Source organism: Petaurus breviceps, unplaced genomic scaffold (genome assembly GCF_028583685.1).
Source record: "Petaurus breviceps papuanus isolate PSGF00001 unplaced genomic scaffold, PetGlider_PUasm1.0 225, whole genome shotgun sequence".
NCBI lineage: Eukaryota > Metazoa > Chordata > Mammalia > Diprotodontia > Petauridae > Petaurus > Petaurus breviceps.
Genome location: NW_027185889.1, coordinates 16,914,828 through 16,935,274, shown reverse-complemented (window position 1 = coordinate 16,935,274; position 20,447 = coordinate 16,914,828). Strand labels below are relative to the sequence as shown.

At 37.3% G+C, this 20,447-nt stretch overlaps 1 protein-coding gene across 2 annotated transcripts in view; it reads left to right on the top strand.

The window, feature by feature from the left end:
* CDK17 (cyclin dependent kinase 17) overlaps positions 1-20,447 on the top strand; it is a 159,347-nt gene that overhangs the window by 66,894 nt on the left and 72,006 nt on the right. The window lies entirely within an intron of this gene.

Genomic DNA, 20,447 nt, shown 5'->3' with positions numbered 1-20,447 from the left:
TGTTTTACTTTCCCAGTCTTTGTTGCATTTCATTTTTCCTTTGCTTTAAAAACTTGGTGACTTTGAGCTTTAGTGCATATTTATTTAATGTTCATTTTTTTGTTACTGATAATATCTTTAGCAATAATCTAGTTTGCCTGCTTTGTTTCTTGACAGCATTGATATTTGCTATTGCTTTATCTGAAATTTTGATTTCAGCTCCTACTTTTTTGAATTTGTCTGAAGCATAATTGATTTTATTCTGAAACTTCCCTTTAATCTCTGAGTCCTTACGCTTTAGATTAGTTTCTTGTAGCAGCAGATTGTTTTGGGAGTTTGTTTTCTAATCCATTCTTAAGTTTATTTCGATTTTGTGGGTGACTTCAGACCATTAATATTGCAAGATTAAAATTCTTAAATTTGATTTTTCCTCCAAGAAATCCTTTTATTTCTGTTCTTACTTTTATCAGCACATGATAATAGTCTTCTTGCTTGTATTAAATCAATCTTAATTCCTGCACTTGTGCATAAATATCACGCTTCTCTTATCCATAGCAAACGTAGATCCAAGTATTCTACTTTAACTGATGTGTTCCTTTCAAAAAAACTCTTACTTGCCTAGTTCTGATATTTAGGGGCGAGGCTGAGGGTGGGAGTGGAGATCTGGACCTATGATTTTATGTGTTCAGGTAATTCCAGGTATGTATATCCATCCATTGATTCAGATCTACAACTCATTTGTAACTTATATGATTAGAGAATTATCTGGGGCCCTGAGAAGTGAGGTGACTTGCCCATGTTCAGCTGGTATGTGTCAGGATGAGTCTTGAACCCAGGTTTTACTGTTGCTGCTTCTCATTTAAAAAATTAGATTATAATCTGGCACACTGTATCTAGAAATACTTCACTTTCAACCTTCTTTCAATCTTCCAGGTGGTTTAATTTGTTTTAAGTTCTTTCTGTGAGATTTTCTAGTTAAATTCTTAACCTTTTTGTTCTCAGTGACCATCATATAAGATGGGACTTTCATATTGTAATAATCTTCTAACCATGTAAACAGTAATTTACTCATTTCTTATTTTCATGTGTTCCTACCCCCTCCAAAATGTTTCTGCTGCTTGGTTGCAAGAAGCAGCTTAATTAATTTGTATGTCAAAGGTCCCATAGAGATTGTTTAGCAGGAAAGAATGAGTTACTGACATCATTGGGTTATTATTTTTCATGATGGGGACTATCTAACCATTCTAGATACAAAGTTTTGGGATGTACATTGGTTTTCTTGCTTCTCAGCATATCATGTTCTGGCTTTTTTTAATCTTTAATAAATAAACCTGAGTAATTTGTAATGGTGCTTTTTGTCTTGTGAATTGTTTTTAATTTATTCTTGCTGGTTTCCTATAAGGTTCTCTTCTCTACCTTAAACTTTAGAAATTGATCATGGCATTTCGCAGTGAGTTAAACTTAGGTTTTATTTTTGCCAGTGTTACATGTCTCCTTTCAATTTATCTTCTTTCTTCTTTTTCCAGTATAGCCAAGTTATTTTCTTTTTTTTTTTTTTTTTAAAGCAATTGGGGTTAAGTAACTTGCTCAAGGTTACACGGCCAGTTATTATTTCTGGATGTGGTGCTGAGTATCTGAGCCCGGACTTGATCCAGGTCATCCCGACACTGGAGCCGGTGCTCTTACTGGCTGAGCCACCTGGCCGCCCCTAAGCAATTGGGGTTAAGTAACTTGCTCAAGGTTACACGGCCAGGTGTTTCTGGGTGGGTGCTAAGTGTCTGAGCCCGGGATTCGATCTCCAGGTCTTCTCAACACTGGAGCCGGTGCTCTTACTTGCTGTGCTACCTGGCCGCTCCGCCAAGTTATTTTCTTATAGTTTGTTGGAATATTGCTGTATCTGTTCGTTCTTGGGGTGTATTATTCCCAGAGATTATTTTAGCCATGTTTGACTGGTTTTAGAGTTTCTGATTTGAAAGGTTTTTTTCAGTGCAATATAAAATCTTTAGAGCATGAGCTATTTGGTTTTGTCTTTGGGTCTCCATTGTCTTGCACATTGTAGACGCTTCATAAATGTTTGGTACACTTACCTGAATTGAATTTTAGTTATCTTAAAAAAATTTTTGTGCCTTTCTGGGTTATTATATTCCTCAGAAACAATTGCTCTTTTCTGTCATTCCCTGATTTTTCAGGTTGATTGTCAAGTCCATTTCTCTGTAGTTACTTTTCAAAGATCTTTTCTCCACTGATGTACATGCCTAAACTTCCTTTATATTTCTTAATGAGTTTTGAAATTACTTTGGAGATTTCTTAAAAGTTTCTTCTCTTTGCTACTGGTCTAGTTTTCATTGCTTTCTTACTTTCCTTTTGGTTGTTCATTATATTCATTACTTGGGGCCTCTTCCATTTGATAAGTTTCCTTTTAGAATTTTCTTTTCATTTTTTTTGTTTTTGTTTTTATTTTATTTTCAGTTTTAAATTCCCTCAACCATTGACAAGGCAAGAAATAAAATCCTTTTTTTTTTTTTGTTTTTTGCTTTATTTGATAGATTTTTTCCTATTTTGAAGTGATAAGAGGGATTTGGGTTTAGTCCTCTTGGCAGAACTAATTTCTGAACCATATGGATTTTAGAAAACAGTGAAATTAATGGTTTGGAAAATAAGGTTGATAAAATGTTTAATATGAGACCCACAAAAGCTGGATCACTTCAAGAGAATTTATAATTGATAGTGGAAAGAGGAAAGTGAATGTGCAGTGAGACAGTGTTGTTAATGGGTTCTTTTATGATTTTGTCTTATAAATAGTGATACAAAACCCCATTGTATTTGGACTTTAACACCCTAAGACCTGATGTCACACACAGGGGTGTGGAAATGGTATTTAAGAAGGTAATGTTGGGAGATTGGCTGATTACATATAAATTTAAAAGAAATACAGAAGGAAAAAAAAATACTCAAATGGAAGGGATCACAAATGTCTTAATTACCAAAACTGACCATGACATTGACATTCCATGAAACACACAGCAGAGCTTCCTCAGTGAACTCCAGTGTCACTTAAAGAGATCTCTCTAATAATATTAGATGTTTTAAACTAATCCCTCCTGGGCTACCCTATTGTGTCACCATCTTTCCAGTTGCTGAGGTGTTTGAAGTGTCTGAAGTGAGATTTAAACCCAAGTTTTCCTGACTCTCAGGTCTAACCAACTACTTCATTAGTCTGTCTCTTGAAAGCAAATATTCAGTATCAGTAGCATGACATTGTAGATAGGGCACTGAACTTGAATTGAAATACCTCTGCAAAAGCTTACTGACAAGCCATTTGGTCTCTAAGTTAGTTTCCTTATCTGCAAAATGAGTTTTGTATTACCTACCCCATAGGGAAGTTGAGGCTTAGAAATGGAATAATTTACTTGTGCTCTGTTACTTGTAGCTAGTAAGTGGCAGAGGCCAAATTTGAACCCATTTATTCTCAATACCTTGTCAAGCACTTAATTTGCAAGTAATAAAGTGAAATCAAAAGACCATTTGTAGATAATAGAAAATGCGTTGAATCAGAGAATGGAAAATACTTAAATGTCAGAGAGAAACATGATTTATGACTTCTCTTTGAAGAAGGTGGCAGGATAGAGAGATATTAGAGGGAGGTAGATGGGGGAGGAGAGAAAGAGAAAGAAGAGAAGAAGAAGAGAGAAGCTGCTGTATTTTTAAAATTCCCTTCTAGGATGAACAGAGATGACATTTATTGAGGGGGGAAAAGATTAGTTGAGGGACTGGAAGGTGGGCAGACATTGTGGTTAAAAAGAAGGAAAGTTGTTTGTATGTAACTTTTTCCTAGGTAAAAGGGTCATGACGTGACTATTAGACAATTAGTAAAGGCTCTTAAAAAGATTATCGTAACTCATGGTGTGAATATTTCGTCCACAAAGCACAAATAGCAATATTTCTTTCCCTCCTCATTCTGTGTGATGATTATTCATTTTTTACCATTGTTGTAGGATATAGAATTGGAGGCGACCAAAATCTTTTAATCTAACTCCATTTTATAAAATGAGAAACCTGAACCTCAGAGTGTTAAAAGTGTCTTGTGTAAGGTTATGCAGATTTTAAATAGCAAAGCCAGAATCCAGAACCAGTTCCATTGAGTCTTTTTTTTAAGGTGGAAGGCAGGGCAGTTGGGGTTAAGTGTCTTGCCCAAGGTCACACAGACACTTGTTAAGTGTCTGAGGCCGGATTTGAACTCGGGTCCTCCTGATTCCAGGGCTGGTGCTCTATTCACTGCGCCACCTAGCTGCCCCCCTCAAGTATCTTTTCCACTGTACCATGTTTCTTCCAGCATTCTGGAGGCTCCCTTATACCTTGTGTAGTTTAAGTGAACCAGTGCCATTTTTGGTGTCCAGGAATAGATCTTAGTATGTGGCCATCTTTTCTCCTTTTTTAGTCAGATGCAGCTACTTTCATTTATCACTAGAATGACAATATGGTTGAGTTTCTCCAGTAGCATGTTAGCTTGCTAGTTGTTGGACTGAGTTTGCAGATTGAGTACCAGCATTAAATTAGTATGAGTAGTCTTGAAAGTATTTAGGTCACACTTTCTTGGCCTCCTTGTTTCCTAAATAGACACTATTCCTATGAAGGCTATATAAGACCATTCTTTGGGGTCGAATCACTGGATAACATGTACTCAGTCTTTTCTAGTGTGCTCAAAGCAGGCTGTTTACACTTTAAGACCCAACAAAATGTCTTTGTCATGGGCCTGCACTTGATAACTGAGGATCACGTGCATGCTACAATGAAACTTTCAGGTTGCACTTAAGTCATTAAAAATTTCTAGGGCAGATCTAAGATGGCACAGTACAGGGAGCAACCCATTTGAACTCTCCCAATACTCCCTTCTAACCAAATTTAATATAACTCCTCAAATCAAATTTTGCAGTAGTAGAGCTGGCAAAATGTCAGAGTGAGACAATTTTCCAGCCTACCTCAGCTTAGGAGGTAGACAGGAGTGCTCTGTAACACAAAGATGGGAGCCCACCCATAACACAACAGGCAGTACAAGTTGTAGGTCTTGGAGGCAGCCACATCAGCAGGGATAGCAATGGCAGCAGCAGCTTTGGGAGCTTTCTGCCTAGAGATGATAAAACTGGGTCAGAAAAAGATTAAGGGGAGACTATTTGCTGGCACTGGGTGAAGTTGGCTCTTATTGGCAGCTCTGTTACCCATAAGCAGTTATGGGTTGCATTTTTAGGATGGAAAGCATTTGTGATTGGTCACAAGGGAGCAGGGACCCTGGTCACAGTTCCAAGGCAAAGAGAATCTCTAGCACTTGTGGCCACAGGAGAGCAGGGGACCTGGTCATAGTTCCAGGGCTAAGAGGAGCAGGAATATCAACACTTGAGGCTACAGGGAAGCAGGGGCCCTTCCTGTAAGGACCAGGGCTCAGAACTTTGAAGACAGGGATCTGAAGACAGCTATAAGGAAAACCTCAGAAAAATTGGACACAGGTTCAATAAGAATTCCTGGAAGAGTTAAAGAAAGAGATAAGAATGGTGGAGGAAAAAATGGGGAAAGAAATGATGATGCAAGGAAATTATAAAAAGAGAATTAAGATCTTGGTAAAAGAAGCACAAAAAATATGGAAGAAAATATCTCCTGAAAAAACAGAACTGGCCTAATTGTAAAAGAGGCACAAAAAATTCACTGAAGAAAAAAAATCCTTCCTAAAAACAGACTAGACTAAATGAAAAGTAAAAAAATTCACTGAAGAAAAGAATTCCTTAAAAAGTAAAATTGTCCAAATAAAAAAAGAGGTACAAAAGCTCAAAAGAAAATAATTAAAAATTAGAATTGGGTAAGTAGGAAGCTAATGGTTCCATAAGACATCAAGAAATAATAAAAGAATGAAAAAATAGAAGAAAGTGTGAAATAGCTTATTGGAAAAATAGCTGACCTAGAAAACAGATTGAGGAGAGATGATTTAAGAACTATTGGACTACCTTAAAGCCATGATCATAGAAAAATCCTAGACATCATAGTTAAAGAAATTATAAAGGAAAACTGCACCAATATCTTGGATCCAGAGGGTAAAATAGAAATTGAAAGACTCCACCAATCACTTCCTGAAAGAGATCCCAAAACAAAAATTCCCAGAAATATTATAGCCAAGTGCCAGAGCTACTAGGTCAAGGAGAAAGTATTGCAAGTAGCCAGAAAGAAGCAATTCAAATATCATAGAGCCACAGTCACATAAAATTTAGCAACTTCCATGTTAAAAGAGTGTAGGGCTTGGAATATAATGTTCTATTTTTCTTTCTTTTTTTTAAAATTTAATTTAATTTAAAAATATATTTTTATTATTATTTAAATTTTTTGTCTTTATTAATTTGTTTACTTTTAGTTTACAAGATTCAGTTCCACAATCCATTGAGTTTCAAATTTTCTCCCACCCCAAATCCCCCACCCCATGGAGGCATGCAGTCATTGGAATATAATGTTGTAGAAAGCAAAGGAACTAGGATTACAACCAAGAACCACTGATCTGCCCAGCAAAACCGAGTATAATCCTTCAGGAGAGAAAATGAATATTTAAAATAGAGGACTTTTGTATATTCCTGATGTAAAGACCAAAGCTGAATAGAAAATTTGATTTTTAAACACAAGACTCAAGCATAATAAAGTAAACATGAAAGAGTAATCATAAGAGACTTGATAAAGTTAAACTGTTTACATTTCTATATGGGAAGATGGTACATATGACTCATAAGAACTTTATCATGATTAGGGCAGTTATGAGGAGTCTATTTAGACACAAGTGTAACACAGTTATGTTTGGATGATCTCTTCCCCCACCCCACCCAAAATGAAGGAGTTAGGGGACGCACTAAGAAAAGTTGGAAGGGAGAGGTAGAATGGGGAAATTTTTCTCTTATAAAAGAGGGACCCAATAAGAGTTTTTATAGTAGGGGGGAAGTCTGTGTGGGGTGGGGGTGGGGGGGGGCCGGGGAATGCTTGAAGCTTGTTGTCATCAGAATTGGTTCAAAGAAGGTAGAATTAATTAGTTATAAGCACTCTCGGTATAGAAATCTGTTTTACCCAGTAGGGAAATAGAAGGGGAAGGAGATAGGTGTGGAAGATGAGGGGGTATTGATTAAAGGGAGGGCAGATTAAGTGAGGCAATGGTCAGAAGCAAAACAGACTTTTGAATTGTACAGCATAAAAAGAAGGATAAACAGAAGAAACTAGGATTGAAAGAAATACACAGTTTGTAATCATAATGTGAATATGAGTGAGATGAATTCACCCATAAAATGGAAGTGGTTAGCAGAATGAATTAGAAACCAGAATCCAACAAACTGTTGTATACAAGGGACACACCTGCAATAGCCTCAAAGAATGAAAATAAAGGTCTAGAAGAGAATCTGTTATGCTTCACCTGAAGTGAAATAGACAAGGGTAGCAATCATCATCTCAGACAAAGTAAAAGCAAAAATAGACCCAATTAAAAGAGATAATCAGGGAAACTACATTTTTCTAAAAGATACCATAGACAGTGATATCAGAAATTTTTATTGCAATTTTCTCTGGTAAAGGTCAAGTAAAAGACATTGCACAATGATATATTTCAGTTTTCAAAAGAAAAAAATAAAAATTGACTATCAGAATACAGTCATTGACAAAAATGCTCTAAATCACTGAATTGAAATGCAAATTACAACAACACTGAGGTACCACCTCACACCTGTCAAAAATGACAAATGTTGGAGGGCATGAGAGGAAATGGATACACTAATAAATTGTTGGTGGAGTTGTGAAATGGTCCAACCTTTCTGGAGAGTTTGTAACTATGCCTAAAGGGCTGTAAAACTGTGCATGCCTTTTGACCCAGCAATTCTATTACTAACTCTGTATCCCACAGAGAGCAAAGAAAACAGAAAAGGAGTTATATATACAAAAATATTTATAGCAGCTCTTTTTGTGGTGGCAAAGAATTAGGAATTGAAGGGATGGATGCCTGTCAATTAGGGAATAACTGAACAAGTTGTGGTATGTGATTGTGCTGGAATACTATTGTGCTATAAGAAATGAAGGGCAGAGTTGGAGGAGGGATGAATGATATTCAGAAAAACCATGGCAAGACCTATATGAACTGATGTAAAATGAAATGAAAAGAACCAGTTTATTGTACATAATGATGATCAACTATAAAAGACTCAGCTGCTCTGATCAAGTCAGTAATCCAAGACAATTCCAAAGGGCTCATAATGAAAAAAATGCTGTCCATCTCCAGAGAGAGATCTAATGAACTCTGAGTGCAAATTCAAATTGAAGTGTAATTTTCTTGCTTTTATTTTTGTTTATTTTTTAATATGGCTGATATACATGATTTCATGTATATAAGTGGTAGCCTTCTCTTTGGGTGAGAAAGGATGGGAGAAAATTGGAAAATCAATTTAAAAAGAAAAAAATGTTAAAAATAATATATTTAAGGGGCGGCCAGGTAGCACAGCGAGTAGGAGCACCGGCTCCAGTGTTGAGAAGACCTGAGGATCGAATCCCAGGCTCAGACACTTAGCACCCACCCAGAAACACCTGGCCGTGTAACCTTGAGCAAGTTACTTAACCCCAATTGCTTAGGGGTGGCCAGGTGGCTCAGCGAGTAAGAGCACCGGCTCCAGTGTCGGGATGACCTGGATCAAATCCCGGCCTCAGATACTCAGCACCACACCCAGAAATAACTGGCCGTGTAACCTTGAGCAAGTTACTTAACCCCGATTGCTTTAAAAAATAATAATAATATATTTAAATAAAATAAAAAGCAAAATTTTTTTACTCCAATATAAAATTTAAAATATAGGTAAAAATTTGCAGATAGGTCAGTTTTAGGGTGTAAGTCTTTTTTTTTTTTTTTAAGCAATTGGGGTTAAGTAACTTGTTCAACGTTACACGGCCAATTATTTCTGGGTGTGGTGCTAAGTATCTGAGCCTGGATTCGATCCCCCAGGTCATCCCAACACTGGGGTCAGTGTTCTTATATGCTGAACTAGGGTATAAGTCTTAATGAAATAAAAATTAGTTTAAAAATTGAGCATCCTTTTCTAGAGTAAAATTTTACAGATAGAGAAAATGTTCTATTATATATTAAGCACTTTGGATGTTTGGCAGGGTGGCTAAATGAGACCATGTTCATGCTCAGCTTGCTGCCATCTTAAAATAACAGGAAACATACCAGAGTAAAGGAAAACTAACAGTCAGCAAAGGAGATGAGAAAAAAAACCAAAGAGCCCGTACAGTGAATATTATGAAATAAAAGAAAGTGATTTGAAAACCCCAGATAGAGGAGGAAAATTCTTCAATATCTACTATTAGATTGTCCAGATGTGGTAATGGAAAGAACTGTTCAAACGTCAAAGTTTGTTTGAGAGGGGGGAAAAAAGGAATTAAAGGAAGATAGAGATGGAAAACAAATTAGAAATTAGAGCTCTCAGTGAAGAAAGAAATAGATAAATGAATGTGGAGAATCATCAAAACAGTAGAATCTCTGAGAAAGAATGACAACAGATTTGGAATTCAGGAACGTGGAGATGGAAGAAAGATCATCACAATACATTCATACCTGCAGGGAGCAGAGCGTGGCATAACTGATTCCCCTCTAGAATTCCTGTCATTAGCTGGGTGGTGCAGTGGGGAGAGCCCTGGACCTGCAGTCAGGAGTCATCTGTCAGCCTGGAGAAGGGAACTCCTCACCCATGCTGTTATCAGTCTTGAAAAAAAATTGAATGAACATGAACATGCTTCTCAGCATTGTCAGGTGACATAGATCTGCAGTGTTGGATAACAAAAATCACCCCTCATCGAGATCTTAAGTCAATGTGTACATTGGAAAGAGTATTGATCTTGAAATTACAACATGAAGTGAAGCCCCAGCTTTTCCATTTTCTAGGGATGTGGTGGGCAAGTCAATGTCTGAACCTCCTGTTGCTTTCATTACCCACCTCCTGTGGTTGTGGTAGTAAGGAAAGCACTTTGTAAAGAGTAAAGCACTATAGAATCTAAATGATCACATTTAGTAATTAAAACTAATAAAGTCAGAAGTTTTACATTTAACTTGGGGGCAGGGGAGTACCTGTCCCAGATGAAGAATGGGGGTAGATCTGATTTAGTAGTTAAAGTGAAAGCCCTAAGGGCGACTATTAGCCCATTACAAGGCAGCAGTGTGATAGGGCTACCCCCCAAAAGCTAATGTAATTTCAGACTGCATAATAGAACTATAGTGTCCAGATCACATGAAATAATAGTCCCACTGTACCTTGCCTGGTCTGACTATGTATGGGTTATTGTGTTGGATTCTTGGCACTATTAAGAGGGCCATTCACAAACTGGAGTAATACAAAGGAAGTCAGCTAGAATGGTGAGCTGCCTGGAAACCCTGTGGTATGAGGAAGACTATTCCACCTAGAGAAATTTGGAGACATGATAACTTTTTAAATATTTGAAAGTCTGTCATATGACTGGGATTCTCTTCTCTCTGGCTTTATTGACTTACATGGCTTTAATGAACATTTTTATATTCTGACTCCCAAATTTATATATCCTCTCCTTGTCTCCTAAACTGCAGTCCTCCATCACCAGTCTCCCAGATACTGGGAGTTGTTGTCCTGTAGATATCTCCAACTCAACATGTTTGAAATGTAGCACATTTTTCTTTCCCAAACTTAGTCCTCTTCCTAACTTCCCATTTGACTCAAAACCTTGAAATTGTCCTAGATTCGTTCTTTCTCATCCATCATGTACTGTCCTATTTTCAAGTTTTTCTTACTTGTACCTCTTCAGCATCTCTTTTGTATATGTCTTGTCTCCCTCCTTCTATTCCTGCCCTGTTTTCACCTCTTACCCAGATTATTAACAGTGGTTTCTTATTAAAATTGTTTTCATATTAGTCTCCTTGCATTAGGTTCCTTCCTTTCTCTAATCCATTCACATTTGAGTTGACAGAGTCATTTTCTTAAAACACAGGTATGATTGTGTCACTCTTCTAGCTCAGGTAAATTCTAGGGACTTCTTATTACTTCTCGGATCAAACACAAATTCCTGTTTAGTATTTAAAGCCTTTTACTGCCTGACTCCAGCCTGCCTTTCCAACTTTATTCTGCTTTGTTTCCTTTGATGTTCTTTATGGTCCAGCCAAACCGACCTTCTCATTCTTCACAGTACAATATTCCATCTGTGCCTTTGCATGAATATCCCTCATTCCTGGAATGTGTCCCCTTCTCATCTCTCTAGAATTCCTAGTTTGCTTCACATCACTTTCTACTGGAGACCCTTTCTAATTGTTCTCCCCAGTCCACCTTAAATTTATTCCCCTAATAGAAAGTAAGCTCCTGGAGTATAGGGGCTTGTTTTGTTTTGTGTTTTGGTCACTGGTGCATAGTAGTTGGTAATAAGTACTTGTGGATTAATTGACTGGTGGAAGAAGGATGAGACTTGATTTGTATTGGCCTGGGGACAGAACTAGAACCTACTGGTAGAGGTTATCCAGAAGCAGATTTCAATTCAGCATAAGAAAAGATTCCTAAAAGTTAGAGATGTCTGAAAAGGAAATGCGATGCCTTGTTAAGTACTGAACTCTCTGTCCATGTGTTCACAGAAAGCCTGGATGGTTGTTGTTTTATGGATATTGTGAAAGAATTTGGCTTTGAGGGGAAAAGTCTAGATCTGGAGGTTCCTCCTTGTGGCCTGCACATCTGGGACATGTAATTGGGAAATGTTTAGCAAAATAAATAAAAATTCAGTCCATTCTAGATAATGTTCATTTGTGGTTTTCTAAGTGAGTATATGCCCTGCAGGGATCCCTTTATGTTTGAGTTTGATCTAGGTGGCTTCCAGGCTCTTAGGTAGCAAACATTTCTATGGCTCAGTGCACATTCAGTTCCATTTGGACTAAAAGTGACTGATCCAGTAGAACTTTCATGTTAGAATTTATGAGACGGTCTTACATAGTGATGCTGCATGTATATGGAACCTAATGTGTGTGAAACCGGATGAAAGCAAGCTTTCCAGTTTTTTTGGAATTCCCAGTCTTCTTTTGCATTCAGCTTGTAGGACTGTTGGGAAGAAAGGACAGGCATTCCGTGTTTATAAAACCACAAGTAATTTGGATAATTAGTGCTTTTATGGTCACTTGGACGAGGACAACAAGCAGTCTTGTTTGCTCTGTGATATCACAGTTTCTCTTCCAGGCCCTCTCGTCTTCTCTTAGCATTAGCATCCACCTCTGAACAGCTGCTTTCTTCTGAGCTAGATTAAGGGGTAGGAACCAAGCCAAATAGGCTGCTTAAAGAAATGGGAAAGCTTTGTTGGCCACCAAGAGGGCCCAGAAAAGTGAGAGGACCTTGTGGCAGTGTGTCGAGAGCTCCAGGGAAGGAATGTCTCCTCTCCTGGCACTGTTTCAATGTCCTCCACTCATTTCTGTATTTTTTAATAGTGGAATTCTGCATCCTCTTCATGAACTTCTTACGGGCTAAGGTTGAAATCACCTTCATAGAAGTTAATAATTTAGGTGACCTGGTAGGACCTCCTTTCCTCTATTCTATTATTTCCCCCCTTTTTTCCTTCCATAACATGGGTTTTTTTTTTACCTTAAGTGATCCAGACTCTGTGCCTCTTTCATTTAAATTAAAAATAAATGTTGAATTCAAGGGAAAAAAAAACATTGTTGGAACTGGAATAATAATTTTAACAAATTAGCTTATCTGAGGATTTTTAGAAACGTTTACCTCAGTGAATAAATCTCAAGCACATTTATTTTAAGAGTTGGCTTACGTGATACAGTTCTTTTGACTATTGAGTCCTTTATATATACAAGTTTAAAAAAATGGAAAGCTATTTTGTTTTGTTATCAAGGTTGGCAGTAGATTTATGTCCTCAGTCTTGATAATCTTGGTGTATTTTATTTAATTGCATGGAAAGATATATATATATATATATATATATATATATATACATATATATATGTGGTAAGGAAAGATGACGGGCTATATGAATGCATCTTTTCATAATTTTTTTTAGTATATTTTAGATGCATTCCTTAAGCAGTTTGCTTAATGAATTTTGTGTTATTTTAAAGTAAATTTTTTAAAATATTGAAGTGCTCTTTGAAAAAAAAATTGATTTTTTTGGTCAAGTTAATACCCCTTTCTACACTATTTTAGTTTCCTCATGTTTTCATTATATTTAACTCTGTAGTCACAAGTTTTACCTCTGCAACCTGCATCCATCTATCAGCTTCTAAGTGTTCAGCAACCATCTCCATGCAGATGACTCCCAGATCTATATGCATAGCCACAGCCCTTAGCTCTTTCCTGAGCTCCAGTCCCACATCACAAACTGACCCCACCCCAACATTCCAAAACTCATATCTCTTAAACACCTCAAACTCAGCTTTTCCAAAACAGAACTAATGATCTTTTCCTTCTAAACTCACCCCTTTTCCTAACTTGTCTATTTCTGTTGAGGGCACCACCATCTTTCTTGTCATGTTTTTGCCCCCTTGGAGTCATCCTCTCCTCCTCTACCTTCCTCACCCTGCACGCCCAGGAAGTTCCTAAATTTTTTCACTTTTACTGACACAACATCCTTCCTCCTGCACCCATCACCTATAGCTCATGTCTACATTTTATGTCACCAGGACTTATTATAATAGCCTGCTGGCGGTCTCTCTGCCTCAAGTCTCTCCCTACTCCAATCTGTTCTCTGTTCTGCTGCCCAAGTGATTTTCCTGAAGTACAGATATGACTCTGTTGCTCTCCTGCCCAAGAAACTACAGTGTTTTTTTTTTATTGATTGAAAAAGACTTAGAAAAGATTGTTGCCCTAGTAGATGTGCAGGATGAACTGTGCTTTATCTTATAACTCAGCCTATTTTAGCTCTAGAAAAGTAGAACCCCCGAGCATTGAAAGCTCAGTAACATTTGTGAGGAGCTGATAGCCAGACCATCCCAAGCTGTGATCATGTCCTCCCTCCTCAAAATGGGTGAAAGACAACCTGGATGATTGATCCAAAGATGTGTTGGGGGTTGGTGTGATTCAGTAGATGGAATGTTTCTACACATTGTCAGAACCTGTAAAAATTCATCTTGTCTTCTGGGTCAATAATTGAACATTTTTAAAAAGATGAAACATGGGCGTCTAGGTGGAACAGTGAATAGAGCACCGGCCCTGGAGTCAGGAGGACCTGAGTTCAAATCCAGCCTCAGACACTTAACATAAAAACTAGCTGTATGACCTTGGGCAAGTCCCTTAACCCCAATTGCCCTCCAAAAAGAAAAAAAAAGATGAAACAGATGTAAGGATTTAAAAAATAATTTTGTTAATTTTAATACACTGATCCATTCTCAGTGTATTTATAACTGACATGTAGAATTCTCCATATAACTTCAGCTACCTATTTTTTCTCCTCTTATAATTTGGTAGCTCTATTTACTCTTTCAGAGTAAAAATAACTCTATTTTGAAGATAGGCTAAGAGGCCTTCTCTGTTGAGGCTTTCTTTTTGCTTCTAAACAGGATGAAAACATTAAATTGAAATTGGGAATGCCTGAGCCAGGGCTGAAAAAATATAAATTACATCTTTGAAGCCTGGTAGGCACATGCAAGGTAGTGGCAGGCATCTTGATTATAGATAAAAGAACATCATTTAAATGTAGCTTCATCGTAAGTACAGAAATATAACTAAAGAATGCCCTTTTAGAAATAGAATCTATGTACTTACTGCAAGTTATCATCATTATTCAAACAAGTGGTTTGGATATAACAAATTATTCAGTACAAAAATTACTCATTTAGCATGCCCAATGGTATTGAAGCAGAGGGGGCAGACTGAGCCATAAAGAATTGAAATATGGTATCCATTCATTAAGTTTTTTATTAAAAAAAATTATGGGAAGTTTAAGCCTAAAATTATAGTGAAAACTCTAAACACTTGCAGAGTATTACTATTATTCTTAAGCATCACATATTTAGATAATTTTGGATGAATCAAGTATGATGTAGAAAAGATCCAATTAATTGTAATACAGAGAACAAATTTTCCATATTCAATACACACTAATCCATCACCACTACATAATGAGATGTGATGGAAAGAGCTAGACTTTGGAAGCAAAAGATCCAAGTTGGAGTCACAAATCACTCTTTAGTTTCTTCTTTGGTAAAATGAGAATAATTTCTTTTTTTATAGATTCTTTATAAAGCTATTTTGGAGATTAAATGTGATAATGTGAAGAATTATATATACATAAAATCTCTCATGAGGCATTTTGTTCCTTCTAATACAAAACAGCTTGGATGGCATTATGATATTGCTGGTAGAGGGATGAAATGTGAAATGTGAAATAAGGTTTGAGAATTCTCCCTTTTTGTTACTGACATGGTACTGCAACCCCTGGGGCTTAACAGGTCAGTTCTCAAGATATATGATTTAGGTTGACTGTGATCTGCCAGGCCTTTCCTGAAGAAATGGGGATAAAATTAATCAAGATGTATCCAAAAGTTTGTTACTTGAGGAGCTTTCAACCACCTAATACTTTCTCACTGTGCCCTACCATTCCTCCTCAAAAAACAAAAACAAACCACATACCCCCAAACTAAAAATAGCTTTTATGTGTAAGGCAGGCAGAGCACAGATTCATAGCATTTTCAGGCTGAAAGGCATCTTAGAAGTCATTTTTTTTCTCTTTACTAATTTAGAACTCATTTTTAACTCAAGCCTCTCATTATACTGAAGAGAAAACTGAAGCTTCGATGTGGTAGGTAAGATTGGTCAGTTCTCCTTCCTCTCAACCCTTTGGGCAGGGCAGGGCAGGACTAGGACAGGGAATGACTTTGCTGGCCAAGCTTGACACCTCTGTTTAAAATGCTTTTAGTACTTGAGCAACTCACTTAACCCCAATTGCCCTCCAAAAAGCAAAAATAATAACAATAATAATAAAAAAATAAAATGCTTTTAGTAAAATAAGCATGTTTCCTTAACGTTAAAAGACTGGAGAACACTGATCAAATCAGCTATGATTGTGAGGTCTGATGGTAATGAACACTACTGTCCACCTCCTACAAAGAGAAGAGATGATGGATTCAAGATAGACAGCAGAGCCCACCTCTTGAGAATCTGCTGATGTGGGACTTGACTTTGCTTGACCGTTGATAATTATTGAAAGGGCTTTGTTTTTCTTTTTTAGTTTTTCCAGTGCAGGTGTGTAGGAGAATGAAGTGGAAAGAGAGAGAGGTCAGCAAAAAAAGAGAAGAGAAGAAAAGAAAAGGGGCTTGTTGAATCATCTTTTTAAAAAAGAGACAGAAGGAAGGCCAGAAAGAAGCATTGATAAGCAGGACAGCTTGGAAAGTGATAGTTTGAACTTAATATCTGCTTAAAAAGATATACAAGTTGTCCATGATAACATCCTACAGTTTCATATACAGTCTTCTTATGTTCTTCATATATGGAAAGGTCCATTTTACTTGGTGTTAAGTTTAGAGTAAAAACACACGCACACAAATGTATATGTATAATGTTTTGGTGGCAGAAAGTTCTGTTCTTCATGGCTCGTATTCATTCATTTTATCATACTTCAAGTCACATTTGTTCTGATGAAAGTTCAAAGTCTTCTGTGGACAGTACTTCAGATGATTGAATTTTCAAGCTTTGCTACTTAATGCAGATATCTGTCTTATTCAGCAACAGCCACTTCAACCGGTGGGCTAATTCTCAAGACCTCTATAGCCAGTTTAGGCTGGACTTTGTGGTAACGATAGGATTGCCTCTCATATCGCAACTATTTTTAGTGTAGATGTTGCACTAGCTACCAACAGACAATAAAGAATGCATTCAAATCTGAACCAGCCCAGCTCTGGGAATCATCCAAGTTCAGACCTAGAAGGAAAAGAGAAACCTGACATTAATCGGTTGCTTTAGTCTGCCATAAGAATGTAGGCTCAGTTACTGGAATAAAATGTGACAATTAGACATTAATTTATAATTACATTGCTCATTTGATTTTGCTTCCATTTCTGACTTGTATAATTACATACAAAATATTACTCTATTCTGGAAATTATGACTTAAGATTTCCTTATTTTGTAAAGAGGCATTGTGGAATAGTGGTTAGAGTATAGGACTTGTAGTTAGTCAGTAAGAACTGGGTTTGCTTCCCGCCACAGGCATTTTATCAGTTGTATGACCCTTGGCAAGTCAGTTTATCTCTGGAATCCCAGTTTCATTGTATGTAAAATGGGAAAATAGGACCTACCTCACTGGTTTTTCTATGACATTTCAGACACAAAATGTCCAAAGCAGAACTTTTTCTTAAACCTTTTATCCTAAAACCCTTCTTAAACCTTTTATCCTAAAACCCTACCCCTTTTACACTTTACTTTTTCTAATAGAAGGCACTACCATTTTTTTTTAATCTCTCTGGTTCATATACTTGGGATTTTCATTGACTCACCCCTCTTCTTTATCATCTATTCCATTCATTTGCCAGATCTTGCCAGTTGTCCCCTCAACACACTCTCATGTCTGACCACTTCTCACACGACTACCACTTTAGTTCAGGCTATCGTCAGCTCTTACCTAGATTTCTGCATTTGGTCTCCTTGCCTCATATTCTTCCTATAGTCCATCCTCCACACTCATGAAGTAATTTTCCTTTCCTCTGTGACCCTGTTTGGGGTTTTCTTGGCAAAGATACAGGAATGGTTTGTCATTTCCTTCTCCAGCTCATTTTACAGATAAGAAAATTGAGATAAACGGGTTTGAATGACTTGCCTGGGTTCACACAGGTAGTGGTATCTGAGGCCAGATTTAAACTCAGGAAGATGAGTCTTCATGACTCCAGGTCTGGTGCTCTATCCATTGAGCTTCCTAATTGCCCTTTCTTTAACTACTCTGTATTTGTTTATATTCTCTTCCTATTTATTCTTTATAACTAACTTCAATATCCTTCACTCTAATCCCTCCACTTTTCCCAACTTTCCTATTACTTATATTTCCAGTCACCTAGGCCCTCAACCTCAATATCATCTTCATCTTTGTACATTCTTCCCCTTCCCCCCAATATTAGTTGTCAAGTTCTATTAACTCTTACCTTTGTAACATCTCTATATGCCCTCTTTTCTCCTCTGACACTGCCAGCAGCCTGGTGCAGGACCTGATCATTTTATGCCTGCTGGTTGGTTTCAGTCTTATAAATAGCTCCCCATCTAATTTATTCTCCACTTTTTAAGGAAGATTGCTCTTCCTAAAGTGCAGGTACAATCTTGTCACCACTGCCTTTCTCCCTCCCCTTATTCACTAACCTCCAGTGACTTTCTATCCCCTCTAGGATCAGATGTTTTCTCTGACGCCCATGTCTGGAGTTCCTTCTTTCTTTCTGCTGCCTCCTATATATATCCCCTGTTTTTCGTAGAGTCTCAACAAAAAAGCCTTTCCCTTGTACACCTGAGAAATAGGTATATTTGCCTTTAATATTCTCCAAAGGCCTGCAGTATTTAAGTTTTCTAAATTTCATTTTGCCTCCTTATCTTGTTTATTTTATAGTTAAATTTATGTGGGTCTTATGAAGTAAATAGGCATCCCCTGCAATTATAGTTTTACTGTTTATTTTCTCTTATAACTCATTTAATTTTTCTTTAAAAAATTTCAGTGCCATTTGGTGCATGTATGTTCAGCATTACTATTAATTCATTGTCTATGATACCCTTTAGTTAAAATGTAGTTATCATGATCACTTGCCCCTGCCTCTTTTTGCTTAAGTTGAAGCATAACAGATTCTGCTCTAACTCTGTATCTTAATTCAGTGAGTCTTTCTGTTTCAAGGGTGTTTTTTTGTAGACAACATATTGTTGGATTCTGGCTTCTAAACTATTCTGCTATTCTTTTTCTGTTTAATGGGTGAGTTGATGCCATTCACGTTCACAGTTAAGATTACTAACTGTGCATTTCCCTATATCTTATTCTGTTAATTTATCTTTCTCTCAAAAAGCCTTTTCTGGTCCCTTAATCTAGTGCCTTCCCCTTGAGATTTAACCAGTTTTCCATGTATATATCATGTGTATGGATGGCTGCTTGCACATGGTTTCCCCCCTCCCCCCATTGAGAGTGGGGACTAGTTTTTCTTTTCCTTTTTTATCTTCAGCACTTAACATGACTAGCACATTTTAAGGAGCTTGATAAATAGCTGCTGGCTTGACTTGTATATGTTTATGTGTTTGTTGTTTTCATAATTACAATTAAAGCCCCCCTGAGAGTAGAGATTATGTCATTCTTGATATTGTATCCCCCCATATACCTAGCATTGTGTCTGACACCTGGGCATTGCATAATTGCTCACTAGTTGGTTGATTGTTGTGAGGATAAAATTACTTAATGGATCTCAGATGGCAAAGTGCTGGATTTGGAGCCAGTAAGACCTCAAATACTTGCTTAGCTGTGTGCCCCTGGATAGTTCACTTAACCTCTCTGAGCCTCACTTTCCTCATCTGCAAAATGGGGATAATAATAGTACCTGTCTCAGGGTTGTAGTGGGGATCAGATGCAATGACATTATGTAAAGTACTTTGGAAATCTTAAAATGCTTAAAAATGCTGCTGTTATTGATTATTGTTACTATATTACATACACACTGTCAGAAGGCATCCTTAGGCTACATGTGTCAGGCTCCTTCTCTTCTTCCATGTCCAGACATTTCTGATTCTTCTGTGGTGATCTGTTGTCCATTTCACCCTCAATAAGACATGCTTGTGAGAGTGGATCAAAGGGGATCAGGGATTTGAATCAGCTGCCCTCCTCCTTCAGTAAGTCACACTGGACTCTGGAACCTCAGCACTTTTATATCACTGTGTTCCTCTAGTGAAGTTGTGCCCTTGACTGTGAATAAGACATTATTTTTGAGAAGCGAGTATTGAAAATACTTCTAATTTGTCATCTGAATCTTCAGCTAGAAACAGGTTTCTCTGGGGAAGAGCTAGCTCTTATCTCCTATACCTTCTAGATACTGCTGTGTTAAAGTCTCTTCTTTAATTGTCCCCAAGTCATCTCTACTCCAGTCTGCCACTCTTTGAAGGCCACACAGCTGCCCTTTGTATCAGTTGTTATTGCAGTTCTACTCAGTCCAGTGCAGAACTGAGCTGAGCATGGGCCAAGCAGCCCTGCCCACTTAAGTCTGAATTTTAAACTTTGATGTTTCTAATTTTGATTTCCTAGGACTACACCTTCCATTTGTCACATTGTTACTGCCAAACTTTCTTCCTACCCCTAGCATCATTGCCCCCAAAGCTCTGTTTTTATGGAACCAGCTAAGAATAGTCCCTGGTGTGTTTCTGCACATTTGTTTTTGCTATGACTTAAATGAAAATCAGCATAAAAATGAGATTTTTAAGTTAACACTATAATTATTATTGTTGTTCTTCTTGTCAATGTTGCTGA